The sequence below is a fragment of the Schistocerca piceifrons genome, chromosome 4 (genome assembly GCF_021461385.2).
Source record: "Schistocerca piceifrons isolate TAMUIC-IGC-003096 chromosome 4, iqSchPice1.1, whole genome shotgun sequence".
Classification (NCBI taxonomy): Eukaryota; Metazoa; Arthropoda; class Insecta; order Orthoptera; family Acrididae; genus Schistocerca; species Schistocerca piceifrons.
This window is the reverse complement of record NC_060141.1, coordinates 270,451,165-270,467,095: the sequence shown is the minus strand read 5'-3', so window position 1 is coordinate 270,467,095 and position 15,931 is coordinate 270,451,165.

Here is a 15,931-nt window from a genome sequence, read left to right as displayed (position 1 = left end):
GTTCCCTCTACTGGCAGTGTTGAGTTGTGCTGTAGAGCATGCCTGATATGTTATTCTACATACCTGTTCTTCCATGAAAGTTCTCTCTCATGTCTCAGCTCTTCAATGAAGCTTTCTTTGTCTGACAGCAAATATGATCAGTTTTCTATGCAAAGAACTTCTTTGTAATTGCTGATGATGATTTGTGACATGCAGTTGGGGATCAGTATGGATAGAGCTCCTGTATCGTCACTTTTATTGGACAGTTCAGCATGGATCTCTCTATAGTTAAAATTATGACATAGGGAATACATTTTTCTGTTGTGGGCTGTGGGTTACATTATAAACATAGTCAGCAAGTGAAATTTCTATGTCTTGGTCTTCTCATTTCACAGTAGTACCCCTTTGGCTGTCATCCACAGAATACATACAGCACAGTGGTATGTCGACAATATTCTATGCCTTGTTTTGTTGCTCTTCATGACAAGCCACCCTGGGCTTACAGTCAGAAAGAGAACAACACTTGCACACAGTGAGAGTTTCTACAGCTTGCCTTCATGCTTGCCAAACTTACTCTGGCCAGCAAGGTTGCTGGGTCTCTCAAAAATTGAGAATGTTAGTAGCAGCATGGGTGTGGGCCTCCAACCAGCAAAGGATTTTGATGATCTAACATGTCGATTGGACAAAATTTGACATGATATTTCTCACGAGGTCATCCAACAACTCTATGAATCAATGTCAAGCCAAATAAGTGCTTGCATAAGGGTGATAGGTGGACCACTGTGCTACAGAGGGGCTCCAGGAACACTCACCTGAGTTTGAACGCTTCTGCTTGCCACCAGACTCCCCAGACATGAACATTATTGAGTATATCTAGGATGCCTTGCAATGTGCTGTTCAGAAGAGATCTCCACCCCCTCGTACTCTTATAGATTTACACACAGCCCTGCAGGTCCACGGTGTCAATTCCCTCCAGCACTACTTCAGACATTAGTCAAGTCCATGCCATGTCAAGTTGTGGCACTTCTGGGTGCTCACAGGGGCCCTACACAATATTAGGCACATGTACCAGTTTCTTTGGCTCTTCAGTGTATATTGAGGTAACACTTAACAGATTTTTTAGGAGAAGGCGACATGATTTTCTTTGCCCTACATTGTGCATATTTCTAATGATGGTTTTCCAAAGTTTTAATATTTGACACCCATGCTTTGAGTTACCCCAAAATGCAATTCCATATCTTATTACTGACTCAAAGTAGCTGTGATATACTACTTCTCTTATGTCCATACTGATGGCATTGTACAATATTCTCATTGCAAATGCTATGCTATTTAATTTATTTGCAAGGTACTGTATATGTGAGCCCCGTAGTAGACTTTTATCCATTTGCTTTCCTAGGAATTTCATACAGCTAGCTTCCTGCAAATCCTGGTTTCTGTGATTGACCTGAATATCATTTAATTTTACTTGTTTTGTTTTAAACTGCATTAACTGAGTCTTTTCATGTTTAATTCTAACCCATTTAAAACATACCAGGTATTTAATTTTTCTAAAATATTTAATACAGTTTGAAGAATTTGGTCAGTACTGTTACTTTCAATGATTACTGATGTGTTGTCTGCAAATAAATCTGAGTGACTCTCAATATTAAGTGGCAGATCATTTATGTAGTGGTAGATCATTAACATAAAACAGAAACAGAATAGGATCTATGACAGAGCCTCGGGGCGTTTCATATGAAATGGTTTTCCATTTTGAAGTATAAATTCCTCTCTCTATTGATACAACCACTCTTTGTCTTTGGTTGGTTAGGTAGGACTTAGATAGGTCACAAAAAAATTCTTGTGGCATGCAGTGAGTTGTCTACAGAGGAGCTAATTTCATCTACAAAATGGTTTATAGTGGATACTGTGGTTTTGACTTTTTGAATTCCATAGCGATTTTTTGAGATTATTTTAAATTTTTCTATGAAATTTTGGATTTGTATGGTGACTACCTTTTCAAGTATTTTTGATAGTGATGGAAGAAGAGAGACTGGGCAGTAGTTTCCCATATATTCCTTTGTGCCCTTTTTGAATAGTGGCTTAGTTAGTTTGTACTTCAGTGTGTCTGGAAAATAACATTCTTGAAGGGACTGGTTAACTAATGTTGATAGTGGCTGTGCAATGATTTTAGAGACTGTTTTAACACTTTTGTTGTTATCCCATCCAATCCTGCTGATGTTTTGCTTTTTAGTGATAGTATCACATTTTCTATATCCTTTACAACAGTTTTGGTAAATGTACACACCTTCAAATTGCTCACTGTTGAAGATATTTACCTTATCCGGGTAATCTTCTACATTGATGTTTGATTTGTTTACATTTATTAAGAATTCATTAAATAATTCAGGAATATGAGCAGAATTTACTATAGTTTTATCCTCTATCTCGATTTCAGAAATAACAAGGCCTCTAGCTGTGGCACCTGTTTTGGTTCTTATCGCTGACCATAATGCCTTTGATTTCTTTTCACTATTTGAATCATATCAAAGAATTTTAGTGAGTTGTTGGGTTCCCTGGATAGATATATGTTGAAATCAGTACTTATTATGACTCTTTTCTTGGTTTCTTTTTGAAATTTTTGCAATAGACACTGGAATTTCAATAAAAAATGTTTCGTTATTTCTGTGCCTGGATTACACAGATAAAATTACAATATTCTGCCCTAACTCTACACAGCAGCTTTCAAATATACATTCTTCATTAGGGAAATCAAAATCGAATCTTGCTCTATATCTCACTGATCTTTCGACATGTATGCATGATCCTCCTCATGTTAAATGCTGCTGGAAAAATAAAAACTATCAAGATTATTTAAGATTTTGATAGTATCCTTAGTAAACCAGTGCTCATTCAAGCATACATCCTTGATTTTTAGTATTTCTGTTGAAATGATTTGCAAGTTGTTAGTTTTCTTTCTCTGCCATTTGTGTAGTTTGAATATAACCCATTCATGTTCAAGTGCATTATGAACAAATTGTTCCTTTATTGAATATCCCTAAGGGCATATGTTTTGAAACATCATTTATTTATTTTCATTTAAACTCCATTATAAATTTTTTCAGCCCAACCTGGGTATACTAGTTTCTGTAACTAAGTATGATCTTACAAAGATCACTGTACATGTTGCTGAATGTTGCTGATCCTAGCCTGTTTTGATGCAGGCCATCTTGTCCTAGATTTTTATCACTTATAAATTTACTTTCAGATGTGAAAATTACCGCAGGGGTAAAATACAGGGAGCGAAAGGCTATTTACAATTTGTACAGAAACCAGATGGCAGTTATAAGAGTCGAGGGGCATGAAAGGGAAGCAGTGGTTGGAGGGTTGTAGCCTCTCCCCGATGTTATTCAATCTGTATATTGAGCAAGCAGTAAAGGAAACAAAAGAAAAATTTGGAGTAGGTATTAAAATTCATGGAGAAGAAGTAAAAACTTTGAGGTTCGTCGATGACTTTGTAATTCTGTCAGAGACAGCAAAGGACTTGGAAGAGCAGTTGAACGGAATGGACAGTGTCTTGAAAGGAGGATATAAGATGAACATCAACAAAAGCAAAACGAGGATAATGGAATGTAGTCAAATTAAGTTGGGTGATGCTGAGGGAATTAGATTAGGAAATGAGACACTTAAAGTAGTAAAGGAGTTTTGCTATTTAGGGAGTAAAATAACTGATGATGGTTGAAGTAGAGAGGATATAAAATGTAGACTGGCAATGGCAAGGAAAGCGTTTCTCAAGAAGAGAAATTTAACATTGAGTATAGATTTAAGTGTCAGGAAGTCGTTTCTGAAAGTATTTGTATGGAGTGTAGCCATGTATGGAAGTGAAACATGGACGATAACTAGTTTGGACAAGAAGAGAATAGAAGCTTTTGAAATGTGGTGCTACAGAAGAATGCTGAAGATAAGGTGGGTAGATCACATAACTAATGAGGAGTTATTGAATAGGATTGGGGAGAAGAGAAGTTTGTGGCACAACTTGACTAGAAGAAGGGATCGGTTGGTAGGACATGTTTTGAGGCATCAAGGGATCACAAATTTAGCATTGGAGGGCACCGTGGAGGGTAAAAATCGTAGAGGGAGACCAAGAGATGAATACACTAAGCAGATTCAGAAGGATGTAGGTTGCAGTAGGTACTGGGAGATGAAGAAGCTTGCACAGGATAGAGTAGCATGGAGAGCTGCATCAAACCAGTCTCAGGACTGAAGACCACAACAACAACAACAAATTTACTTGAATCCATGAAAACTGTACCAAGTCTGTTCCACTGTTCTCTGATGTGATTATTATCCTGCCTATGCACTTATCGCTTCCGGATTTTCTGTGCAGGATAATCAACTTTGGTGCTGGATACATGAAATTCAGGAATGAAAAAAAAGTCAAACACATAGTTTCCTTATCACCAAAGACTGTTTACACTAGTCCTAGAGAAACTTTTCATATCTTTAAACTTGAAAAACAGAAAGAATGTGGATTATTAAAGCATACATAAACCGTCTTTGTTTCGCAAATAGTATTCTGCTGTTTGGCTCTAAGACAGATAAACTGCAGTGATGGATGGAGGAGCTTACCACAGCAACTCAGTAGGTAGGCACTATCCACCATTCATTACTCACTGGAGAGGAGCAAGTTGCATCTTTAGTTTTTTTGTGTACTTTTACAGTTAATTCTTAAATTCCTTGCATGGTTTTGTATTTAAGAGGTGTAGTCTTGTGTTTTAGTGACTGTCTAGTGTAGATCTGCACTGTCTGTAGCGCAATGTTGCTCACTGTAGACAGCACAGTCAGGTGCCAGCCTCTACATCTACAACTTCATTTATACTCCGCAAGCCACCCAATGGTGTGTGGCGGAAGGCACTTTACGTGCCACTGTCATTACCTCCCTTTCTTGTTCCAGTCGCGTATGGTTCGCGGGAAGAACGACAGCCAGAAAGCCTCCGTGCACGCTCGAATCTCTCTAATTTACTAATTTGATTTAGTATCAATCAATACAAAATATCAAGAACTTCTGAGAAAATATCAAGAGCTGGAAACTAAATATAAAGCAGTGGATCGGAATTGTCGCCTAACTCAAGACAACGCCGTTGTTAATAGTCATTCTGCACAGAAAATGTGGCGTGTGGCAAAAAAAAAAAAAAAAAAAAAAAAAAAAACAAGCAAGAACTACACATAAGTACAGCCCCAGTGATACCATTATCAAACAAATTCTCAGCACTTGTAGCGAATTGTGGTAACACAGTAGACATAAAAAAACAGAAAGTAATCACAAAACTCCCGCTAAAGAACCAAAAAAGAACTTGCCAACCTTAAGATGCACCAAAGGGCTTCTCCTGTATGCCAACAGTCATGGAAAAGATCTATCCAAACATTTTCACGAAAGCATTCAGTTCTCGCGAAAACCAAGCCTGGTGCAATGTTAAATGCAGTGGTGGAGAATATTACAACAGAAACAAGTCAATTGGACAAAGACGCTCACATTGTGATTATTGGCGGCGGCAACAACGTATACAAAAACGAAAGCAAGACAGCCCTGCGAGGCTTCCATAACATATTACCAAAACTATTTCAAACAAACATTGTCATCACAAACGTGCAAGTGCGACATGATTTACCACTGTGGTCGTGTGTAAACAAAGAGATTCGACACTACAATTCTGAGCTAAAGAAACTGTGTGATAAATTTAGCCATGTACATTTGATAGACTTAAGTAAGATGAGCCGTGATGAACATACAAAACATGGATTCCACTTAAAGAGGAAAGGGAAGGCCAAGCTAGTTTCCCACATAAGCAAACTGTGCAAGAAAGACAGTGTGGAGAAAGCTCCAATTGCTCTGGGCTACAACAGTGAGACTTTTCTAAAATAAAGAACCATAATAACAGTTTTCAGGGATGTATTTTGGATATGACTGAGTCCCGTGCGCGCAAAGAAAAGCCAGGCTGTGAAGTATGTGCTCATTCATTGCAGGTCAGTTCCAAAAAACCAGTGTATGCAAAATGTCGTAAAAAGTGTAACTCAATTTTGATTCATGCAAAATGGTAAATAAACAAGAAGGAATAACACCCTTAAAGTTAATGCACTTATATGTGCAATATCTCAGAAACAAACTAGACATCCTACAAATATTCATAGAGCAACACTTGCCACATGTACTAGTAATAACAGAACATGGGCTAAAATGCAGTGAAATAATATGCTATAGATTAGAAGGTTACTTACTAGCAAGTAGTTATTGTAGGCAAAACCATAAAGGTGGTGGTGTGGCAATTTATGTTAATAAGGATGTAGAAGCTAAAAAAATTTCCTTTCTTGAACATCACACCAAAGAAGGATCAATTGAAATGACAGGCATTGTACTCCACAGTAATGATCTTAAGTTACCAAAGCATAAAGTGATTGGAGTGTATAGGCCACCAAATGCTGTTTATGGATAAACTTAGTAGTGTTGCTGGTCAGGCTGGTTCTAATGACCTTACTACATTAGGTGACTTGAATATAGATGCAAACTCAAATAGTATAGTAAACTTGAAACTCAGTGATGTACTGACCTCATACAAGCTTGTAAATATAGTGAACTCTGACACCAGAGTGACGGACACATGTTCCACTAGAACAGATTATGCTATAATCAACAAAGATTTTATAGATAAGGTAAATTACAGCAACTTAGATTTTCTTTATTCTGACCACTTCTGTCAGGTAATAGAATACAAAAATTCAGTTGTGCCTAAAATAACAAACATTGTGCTACAGAAACGAATGCTGAATACCTCAAATATTAATGCTCTTAAAGACAAACTAGCGAATGAGAAATGGGACTCTGTGTACCAAGTAAAAGGGTCGGATGAGAAACAGAATGAATTCTACTCAACCCTATTGCATCATTATGAATATAGTTGTCCAGTCAGAGAAGTCCAGAAGGTAGTTAAACACTGTCAAAATGGAAGTAATCCTAGACTAAAACTCCCAACAAATCTGATTAGGCTCAGGCAGCAAGTACATGATCTAAACCAGCTTTATAAAGCTACTACTATGCAGGTTTTCAAGGAAACATACAATAGGGCCAAGCAAACTTTTAAAACTGAAATTGTCAATCTAAGGAAGCAGATTAACAACAAAACAATAGAACAGTCTGACAACATAAGCAAAGCATCTTGGAAGCTGATTGACAAATACCGAAAAGGTCCCAACAAGATGAACACGGAACCACTCAGCATAAGACATGATGGTAACATTATAAAAAACTCAGATACTATATGTAATATTTTTAATAACTACTACATTTCTGGTGAACAATCAATGCATATTACAGATTCACAGATAGAGATCCGGTGCCATCTCACTCAGTGTACCGAATTTGAATTTGTGGAAGTGAAGGAGCAGGAGGTTCACAGGGCAATATACATGCCAAAAGAAAAAATTTTCATCTGGATGGGATGCCATATCCACTGCTATTATTAAAGCATGCTTAAAAGAAATTTCTAAACCTCTTACTCACCTGATTAATTGCAGCATTAGAGAAAACATGTATCCGACGGTTCTAAAAATGAGTGTAGTGAAACCAGTGTATAAAAAGGGAAGTAAGGAAGAAGTCTCCAACTATAGACCAATATCATTAATTCCCACTTGTAGCAAGATATTCAAATGCATTATCCTTTCTCAGCTAAGTGCCTTTTTCACAAAACATAAACTGCTTGTAGATTCGCAGCATGGCTTCAGAAAAGAGCTAAGTACAACCACAGCAGTTACACAGTTCATCCATGAAGTTTACTGTCTGTTGGACCAGAAGATGCAGACTGCAGGTATATTTTTGGACCTGACAAGAGCATTTGATACGGTAAACCATAGGGTACTTCTTAAAAAGCTAAAATCTTGTAGTATTAGGGATCAAGCCATGAATCTTTTAACCACGCACCTGTTGAATCGTAAGCAAAGCACTAAATTGTCATACAAACTAGATAATAAAATCATGAACTCCCAGTCCACCAGTGAACCTGTATTACAAGGTGTACCACAGGGCTCAATCCTTGGACCCTTTCTCTTCCTTATATATATTAACGAGATTGCACAACCCATTAACTCTCATTTTGTAAGCTATGCAGATGACATGTCAATCTTATTCTATGCGAGCGAATCTAAAGAGCTAGGATCTCTTGCTACTAGTGGTGTAACAGAAGTAACAAAATACTTCAATGATCAGGGACTCAAGGTGAATGTCACCAAATCTCAACTACTGACATTTAAAACAGGCAGTTCTCATCACAACAATATGAATAGAGTGTGTAATATCTCTGCAACAGAAAATGGTAACTGTCAATTTTTGGGTGTATATGTTGACGAAAATTTGCGGTGGACATATCACATTAATTTCGTATGCGGAAAAGTCAGTAGTGCCATATATCTCCTCAGCCAGCTCGCAAAGATAGTTTCTAGGCAAGGACTGAAATGAGTATATTATGGAACACTTTACCCCTTTCTCAATTACGGAATTGAACTATGGGGCTGTGCAGCTGATGTACATTTAAAAAGAATACTACTACTACAGAAAAGAGCAATAAGACTTATACATGGGATGGGACATAGAGATTCATATCATGAAGTGTTTGTGCAGCACCAATATCTGACAATATATTCTCTGTACATCTTCAAAATAAATGTATTTTTTATAAGTCAACCAACAGAAGCTATCAAGGGCAGTGATGTACATGATCACAACACTAGAACAAAGTGTAACTATTTCCGTAACAGAACAATGTTAAAAAGTCCATATATCAGTGGTTTGATTTGGTATAACAAGCTACCACACTCTCTAAGAACGTACACAGGAAATGTTTTTAAAACAAAATTAAAAACTTTTCTAATAGAAAAATGTTTATATTCTTTCAATGAATTTTAAGACAGTGATTGTAAAATGAGGCATTAGCATATCAGTTGTAATGTGATAAATGTAAAAAATAGACATAAGAAGAAATAGCTACAGAATATAGTGTATTTTATAAGTATAAATATAACCATAGTATTAAGTCTGACATTTGCAAAAGCCATCATTATGATGGCTCCACACAAAGAAAATGTAAATAAACAAATAACCCTGTGACGAAACGCGCCACTCTTCTTTGGATCTTCTCTATCTCTGACCTGGTATGGATCCCACACTGAAGAGCAATACTCAAGTATAGGTCGAACGAGTGTTTTGTAAGCCACCTCCTTTGTTGATGGACTACCTTTTCTAAGGACTCTCCCAATGAATCTCAACCTGGCACCCACCTTACGAAAAATTAATTTTATATGATCATTCCACTTCAAATCGTTCCGTACGCATACTCCCAGATATTTTACAGAAGTAACTGCTACCAGTGTTTGTTTCACTATCATATAATCATACAATAAAGGATCCTTCTTTCTATGTATTGGCAAAACATTACATTTGTCTACGTTAAGTGTCAGTTGCCACTCCCTGCACCAAATGCCTATCTGCTGCAGATCTTCCTGCATTTTGCTGCAATTTTCTAATGCTGCAACTTCTCTGTATACTACAGTATCATCCGCTAAAACCCGCATGGAACTTCCGACACTATCTACTAGGTCATTTACATATATTGTGAAAAGCAAAGGTTCCACAACACTCCCCCGTGGCACGCCAGAGGTTACTTTAACGTCTGTAGACGTCTCTCCATTGAGAACAACATGCTGTGTTCTGTTTGCTAAAAACTCTTCAATCCAGCCACACAGCTGGTCTGATATTCCGTAGGCTCTTACTTTGTTTATCAGGCGACAGTGCAGAACTGTATCAAATGCCTTCCGGAAGTCAAGGAAAATGGCATCTACCTGGGAGCCTGTATCTAATATTTTCTGGGTCTCATGAACAAATAAAGTGAGTTGGGTCTCACACGATCGCTGTTTCTGGAATCCATGTTGATTCCTACAGAGTAGATTCTGGGTTTCCAGAAATGACATGATACACGAGCAAAAAACATGTTCTAAAATTCTACAACAGATCGATGTCAGAGATACAGGCTATAGTTTTGTGCATCTGCTCGATGAAACTTCTTGGAAACTGGAACTACCTGTGCTCTTTTCCAATCATTTGGAACCTTCTGTTCCTCTAGAGACTTGTGGTACACGGCTGTTAGAAGGGGGGCAAGTTCTTTCGCGTACTCTGTGTTGAATCGAATTGGTATCCCATTAGGTCCAGTGTACTTTTCCCTGTTGAGTGATTTCAGTTGCTTTTCTATTGCTTGGACACTTATTTTGATGTCAGCCATTTTTTCATTCATGCGAGGATTTAGAGAAGGAACTGCAGTGTGGTCTTCCTCTGTGAAACAGCTTTGGAAAAAGGTGTTTAGTATTTCACCTTTACGTGTGTCATCCTCTGTTTCAATGCCATTATCATCCCAGAGTGTCTGGATATGCTGTTTCGATGCTGTTCTCCATAGTCAGCCACCTGCAGGCTGTTGCCTCAGGATGTAGCATTCATATCTACATCTATATTCTGCAAACCACTGCGAGGTGCATAGCAGATGTGCTATTGTACCAGTTATTCGAGTTTCCTCCTTTCCATTCACATATAATGTGTGGTAAGAATGATTGAATGCCTCTGTGTCTGCAGTAATTATTCTCTTTTTATCTTCATGGTCCGTATGTGAGTGATACATAGGAGATTGTAGTATATTAATAGAGTAATCATTTAAAGCCAGTCATTGGAACTTTGTTAGCAGACTTTCTTGGGTTAGTTTACATCTGTCTTCAAGAGTCTACCATCTCGGTAACACTCTCCTATGGGTAAAGATCCCTGGGACTATTCATGCTGCCCTTCTCTGTGTATGTTCAATATTCACTATTAGTACTGTTTGGTATGTGTCGCACACTTTCAGTCATATTCTAGAACCCGTCAGACAAGTTATTTGTAAGCAATCTTCTTTGCAGACTGATTGTAGTTCTCCAGTATTCTACTAATAAACTAAAGTCTACCACCTGCTTTATACACAACTGAGCCTATGTGATCATTTAATTTCATATCCCTACAAAGCATTATACCCAGGTATTTGTATGAGTTGGTTGATTCCAACTGTTATTCATTGATTTTATACTCATAGGATACTAGGTGCTTTTGTTTTGTAAAGTGCACAATTTTACATTTCTGAACATTTGAAGCAAGTTGCCATGTCTTTGCACCACGTTGAAACCTTATCAAGGTCTGACTGAATATTTATGTAGCTCCTTTAAGATGGTAATTGTAGATAACTGCATCATCTGCAAAAAGCCTGATTTTACTGTTGATATTGTCTGCAAGGTCATTAATACATGACGTAAACAGCAAGGGTCCCAACACACTTCTCTGGGGCATACCCGAAGTTACTTCATCTGATGATGACTCTCCATCCAAGATAACATGCTATGTCCTCCCTACCAAAAAGTCCTCAATTCAGTCTCAAATTTCACTTGATATCCCAAATGATTGTACTTTTGACAATTATCATAGATGTAGTACTGAGTCAAATACTTTTCGGAAATCAAGAAATACAGCAGCTACCTGACTGCCTTGATGCAAAGTTTTCAGTATGTCTTGTGAAAAAGTGTGAGTTAAGTTTCAGATGATCGATGTTTTTGACAGCCATGCTAGTTGGCACTAAGGAGATCATTCTGTTCAAGATACCTCATTATGTTTGAGTTTACAATATGTTCTAAGATTCTACATCAAATTCATGTCAAGGATATTGAAAGGTTGTTATGTGTATCACTTTTACTATCCTCCTTGTAGAAAGGTGTGACCTGTGCGTTTTCCAAGAACTTGGCACAGTTTTTTGTTCAAGGGATCTACAATAGATTATAGTTAAAAGAGGGGCTAACTCAGCCACAAATTCAGTATATAATCTGACAGGGATTCCATCAGGCCCTGGAGCTTTGTTCACTTTTAACTATATCAGCTGTTTCTCAACATCACTGACACTAATACTTATTTCATTCATCTTTTAGTGGAACAAGGATTAAAGTGAGGCAATTCTCCTGGATTTTCGTTTGTAAAGAGACATTTGAAAACATAGTAAAGAATTTTAGATTTTGCTTTGATACCCTCAGTTTCAGTTCCCGTCTCATTCTCTAGAGACTGGACACTACCTTTGATGTCACTAAAAGCCTTTACATACAACCAGAATTTCTTTGGATTCTGTGAAAGATCACCTGACAGTATTCTACTATAGTGCAATAACTACCATAGCAGAATACTGTCAAATGACATTTCACATAATCCAAAGAAATTTTGGTCATATGTAAAGGTTGTTAGTGGCACCAAAGTTGGTGTCCAGTCCCTAGCAAATGAGACAGGAACTGAAATTGAAGGTAGCAGAGCAAAAGCTGAAATGCTTAATTCTATTTTTGAATGTTCCTTTACAAAGAAAAACTGAAGAGAATTGCCCCAATTTAATCCTGGTACCCCTGAAAAGATGAATAAAATAAGTATTGTATTAGTGATGTTGAGAAACAGCTGACATCTTTAAAACTGAACAAAGCTCCAAGCTCCAATGGAACCCCTGTCTGATTCTGTATTGAATTTGTGGCTGAGTTAGCCCCTGTTTTAACAACAATCTATTGTGGATCCCTTGAACAAAAATGTCCAGTTCTTGGAAAGAGGCGCAGATCACACTTTTCTACAAGAAGAATAATAGAAGTGATCCACAAAACTACCATCCAATATCATTCACATCAATTTGCTGTAGAATCTTACAACATATCTTATCTATAATGAAGTACTGTCAGAGAGAAGTGGCATAAATATTCAGCCAGATCTTGATAAGATTTCCACAAGTTGCAGAGATTGGCAGTTTGCTCTAAATGTTCAGAAATCTAAAATTTTGCACTTCACAAAATGTAGTATCCTATGACAATAATATCAATGAGTCACTGCTAGAATCAGCCATCACATACAAATACCTGGTTGTAACACTTTGTAGGGATATGAAATGAAATGACCACATAGGTTGTCATGGGTAAAACAGGTTGTAGAGTTCAGTTTATTGGTAGAATACTGGGGAAGTGCAATCCGTCTACAAAAGAGATTGCTTACAAATCACTCATGTGGCTCATCCTAGAAACTTGCTCAAGTGTATGTGACCTTTACCAGATAGGAATTTCAGGGGATATTGAATGTATACAGACAAGGGTAGCACAAACAGTCACATGTTTGTTTAATCCATGGGAGAGTGTCACAGAGATACTGAAGGAACTGAAGTGGCAGACTCTTTCAGACAGACGTAAACTATCCCAAGAAAGTCTATTAACAAAGTTTCAACAACCAGCTTTAAAAGATTACTCTACAGATATACTACAATCACCTCTCTATCACTCACACAGGGACCCTGAGAATAAGATTAGAATAATTACTGTACACACAGAGGCATGCAAACAATAATTCTTCCCACACACCATATGTGAATGAAACAGGAAGAAACCCTAATAACTGAAACAACGGGAATTGTCCCCTGCCATGCACCTCATGGGGATTTGCAGAGTATAGAGTTAGATGTAGATGTAGATGTAGGTGCAGTCATTGAAGATATCATGCATTGCTCTCTTGACAGCCAAATGTGTTTCATTCAGCATCTATCTCTAACCCTACACTTTGTTTTACATCTATTATGCAGTAGTCTGTGTTTCTTTAGAAGTTTCTTTACAGTGACTGTATACCATGGAGTTTCCCTCTCCTTGTGGACTATTCTACTGGGTACATATGCATCCAGCGCATGGTCAACTATTCTTTTCAACTTGAGCCAGAGTTCCTCTACATGCTACTGACCTGTGCTGAAAGTTTCAAGTTCATCCTTGAGATATGACACTACTGATATTTTATCTAGTTTAGGGAATGCATATATTCTTCCACTTGTTTTAACTGTCCTATGTACTTTGGCAAACATTGCTGCCACAACCACACCATCGTCATTGATACCAGTTTCAATGTGGACATCCTCAAAGAGGTCAGTTACCATTATATCCAATATATTTCTATCATGAGTGAGTTTTCTAACTATCTATTCTAGGCAGTCTTCAGAAAAGGTGTTTACTAAAGTTTCACAGTGTATCTTATCATGACCACCACTAATGAAATAGTAATTTTCCCAAGTAATTGCTGGATGATTACAATACGATTTCAGAACTTATGTACCAGTGAACTGAGGTTTTCTCTAAAGTTTTCAATTACATTGGGAGAAGAGTCTGGTGGGCAATTGAGGGATCCAATTATTATTTCATGCCCATCCCTGATACTGAGTCTTGATTGTAAATCATGCACTGGAGAAGTATGCACCAAGTAGCAACAGCAGAGAGTCTGGCGTGTCAGTTGGGACACAAGTGTTGCTTATTTCGCTTACAAGCTCAGTTACTGAGACACCTTATAGTGTATCCATCACAGGGGCTCACCATAGAATGAGTGACAGGTTATAACACATTCACATCATTTGTGGGGTGGAGCCATTGTGGGGACTAGTTTTACCAATCCACCTCATAAGTGGACAAGTAGCCGGTTCTTCAGCAGGGTCTGAGCAGGAATAGGGGGGAAGGGGCTTGCTACTTATCGAGAGCTGTAAGGCTGGGTGCATTCAGTTGACCCCTACGGAAATAGTGTCCAGGGCTGGAAAGATGTTCATTGTGCACTCGGTATGTTTGCCGTGGGGCCTCTTGCTACATATGAAGGATGTCCTGCTTGTGCCTATTGAGGATGTAGGGTGCAGTTGCCTGCAAGTAGTAGCTCATATCAGCACCAATGAGGTCTGTTTTTTGAGTCCCAAGTTTGTATCAGTGCATGGTAGAAGTGGTGAAAACTGCTAGCCTTTTTCATGAGGTCAAAGCAGAGCTTACAATTTGCAGATCTGATCGGTGTCCTTTGGTTTGAACTTGAGTGGGTATACTCAAACACATGATTTGTCATTTCTGTAATGGTCTTGGCTGCACATTTCTGGATCTGCGTTAGGGGATGGAGAAGTGTAGAGCTCTTCTTAATAGGTCAAGTGTGTGCCACACAGGGAAAGCAACAACTCAGGTAGCAATGTAATTGTGCAGTGTGTACGTGTTTTTTTAGGCTAGGTGATAGTCTGGAGTAATCTAATAAATGCTCACCAGTCAATACACAGAGATCAGTGGAAGATCATGCACAAAGTAAATATGCCAGTTCTTTGATTGGGAAAAATTTTTACAGTAAATTGCCAAAGCACGTATAATGAAGTTCCTGAATTTACTTCCCTCCAGGAAAGTTGTCACACTCAAATTATGCTCGGTACTAATATCTGGGTGAAACCCAAAATAGAAAACTCTGAAATATTTAATGAAGCATGGAAGATATATTGAAAAGATAGATTAGACACCACAGAAGAGGAAATGTTCATAGCAGTTGACGAACATATTGTCTCTGCACAGCTTAAAGTTGAGTCTACCTGAAATGTTATCTGGAAATGAGTAACTCAAGTTAATCATTGGATCTTCTTTCCAGTCACCCAATTCCACTCTAATAACCTCAATATCATTCAAAGAAAGTCTACACTCACTAGCACAGAAGTACTCCGATCATGCAATATCAATTGGAGGTGATTGTAACTAAACGAGTATACACTGAGACATGTATGGATTCATTGCAGGTATATGGACAGACAGTCTTGTAAAGTAGTTCGGAAAAAGTTTTCAAAAAACTGTCTTGAGCAGTTAGTTTGACACCTCACATGCATTGGAAATATTTTAGACCTTTTTGCTACAAACAGACCTGACCTTATTGACAGTGTCCGTATTGAGACAGGGATGTCATCATAGCAGCAAAATTGTGGACAAAGTTTAAATTGATTGTAAACCATGCACTGGAGAAGTATGTGCCAAGTAGGAGGATTAAGGATAGAAGAAATTCCACTGTGGTCTACTGTGGTTTAATAACAAA